Source organism: Lytechinus pictus, chromosome 5 (assembly GCF_037042905.1).
Source record: "Lytechinus pictus isolate F3 Inbred chromosome 5, Lp3.0, whole genome shotgun sequence".
Taxonomy (NCBI): Eukaryota; Metazoa; Echinodermata; class Echinoidea; order Temnopleuroida; family Toxopneustidae; genus Lytechinus; species Lytechinus pictus.
Window position 1 is genome coordinate 27,816,022 of NC_087249.1, and position 2,790 is coordinate 27,818,811.

Sequence of the window (2,790 nt, forward strand, 5' to 3'; positions counted from 1 at the left end):
CCACCTCCTGTTGACGTCATGGAAAAATAGGGGTTTCCTGTATTCGCTTTGCGTGCATGGAGTGCAAAGATATGCCAAGCATATAAATATAGCGTATGTCGATATTGGTATTCGGTAGTTGTTCGTGTAGCGCATCACTCAACTCAAATTCGAGGCTTGGCCTATATTATGATACCACACACAGCTCTAGTTCATCCAATCACCATCTTCAGAGTCATGGCGCGAAGTTCCGCAACGTAGCAAGGTGCAAAATATATATTTTCACCGACATTACTTTTTAGCATGAGATATGTTCATCAGATTCACTCAATATTAATTTCTCCAGTAACCAAAGGCAAAACACTTGATTACGCAGCGCGATTTTGGGAATTTTAAAGGTTTTTTTTTTCTCCAAATCCATCCAGCCATCCAAACTACTTCCAGATATTTTTATAGCCGAATCCAGGGACTAAAAGACCCCCCCCCCCCCCCTCGAGCCGAAAGAAGCCAGGTACGAGAAAAAGAAGAAGAAGAAATGAGCAGAAGAAGAAGAGAAGAAGAAGAAGAAAGGAGAAGAAAAAACAAATATGGCAAATGTATACCAGAGTTTTCAGGCCAGTGACAATATCAAAATATAAAGCTTCCAGTTGTACGCTAAATAGCCATTTCAGTTCGAGCTTCCCGCCAATACTTTGTTTCCTTTGATATTGATCGGCATTCTATTTTTTTTCAAGTCCTGGGGTGTTTCATGAAAGTTGTCAGCATGCACTAACTAAATTGTCAGTCGGCTTACAATTTCAGTGAAATCCTTTGTTTTAATGGTTGAAAAGCACCGGCCTCTGACTGTTACTATGGTAACTGTTGGAGGAAGACCTTGTCAGTGCTGACAACTTTGATGAAACGGTCGCCAGATTTCAGGTCAAAGTATCGACCACTAGGTTAAGTTGTGCTTCGCGCTTGCATTATTTGTATGAGCAATGTATTTTGTATGAGCAATGCTTGTCAATTTTTTTTCGGGTACGATATTTGTGGTTGAAAAACTTTTTTTTTGGCTCGTCAAAATTTTATCCTTAAACTGTGGTTGAAAACTTTTTTTTTTTTTGCTTGCTTGCTGGATCCGCCCCTGAGCAGAGGCGTTGGTCCTGGGGGGAGGGGGTGATCCGGCCCCATGAAAGTATTGGGAGCAAACATATCGATTTGCTCCCTTAATAGTTTTGACAACTTGAAAATTTTATGATAAGCAATGCAAATTATGTCTTAAATATCATTGTAAAGCACTTTAAAACACTACAAAAATGTCAATTTTCCGTCCCCTTTCGCGCGCAAAATTCTTTTCACCCCCCCCCAAAAAAAAAAAAACATATGCATCGACGCCCCTTATGTAACCTCTTCACGATTTAAAGAATGTGCTTAACATGCCACATTTCTAGGTCAGCTAATAGCAAAATTCAGCTTGAGTTCTTATATAAGTTAAAATTAAATATATAATCTTGTTCTTAAACTTCAGTCAGAACTAAATTCCCTTCTCAAACTCGGCTTTTAGCAGCAGCCCATCGGGGGGGGGGGGGGTTATGAATTTTTTCTGGCCCTATCAAACGAAGGTGGATAAGCCCCTGACGCCAGTATATAAGCTATTTGACTACACCGTATTAAAATAGGCCTATACACCTTTCGGCTTTCATGGGTTATCCTGGCATTGTATCTCACTATCTCATATATTACCTGTGATATTCTTGACGAATAAAATCAATCAATCAATCAATCAATCAAACAATCAATCAATCAATCAACCAACCAACCAATCAATCAAATTTTTGCTCGCAAGCAATTTTTTAATAGAAATTTTGCCCGATATGCCATATCTTGCCACCCCCCTCCAAATCATTTTGGCTCATTACGCCACTGGCAGCTCTTGACCATTCAACTGCCGATCACAGTCTATCATATCTACGCGATGAAAATCGTTGACATTGAAATGGACTGGATCATCGGCAGACGTAATTACTGTATACTGGCTGCTAAGGCTTATAAAAAGCTAGGGATGCCATTTTCAATTGAATATTTAATTGGGTTTCACTTTCTTCTTTCGCTATTGTGTTAGGCATATTCTGTTCTGTCAACAAAATCCTTAACGATTCAGATAAAAGGGTAGAAAATAAAAACTGACAATCACATTCACTGACGGAGTTTTGATTCGTTAGACTACACAGTTAAGGTGAATGAAGTAGCCCCACCCGCCGCCACCGTCCAGCACCCCGTGCCATCAACTGGACTCCGATTAACAAACTGGGGTCAAAAGAATTGGAGGATGCAGTAACACGATATAGTAAATTTGTAATGATTTTATCCATTATTTCACCATTTGAGACCCTTTTCCGTTACCATGGTTACGTTACTACGATTTGAACTGATTGGAACCGTTGAACTTAACACACTCCAGTGAGAGAATATGAAAGCACCTGTCGGCGTGACTTTCTCCAAAGTTTGCGACACCTCCTCATTGGACAATTCACTAATCAATCAATTACCTACTTTTAACCAATCAGAATGCCCGACAGAAACACGTCTCCGAGTGCGCATTTCTTGTGCGCAATGATAAGGCGCAGGTGCGCCCTTTTTATTTTGGACGCGCGTTTATATTGCAAATGTATTTTTTATTGTGTGTGATGAAGCGAGGAATCAATGCATAAGCTTAATTATATAGTTTGACTCAAGCATATTTCATTAATAGGCCTTTATATTTTTTGACAAGCTTTAACGAGTTAATTTTGTTTTCTTCTTCATCTTCCAAACATCCATTGACACGCGAAG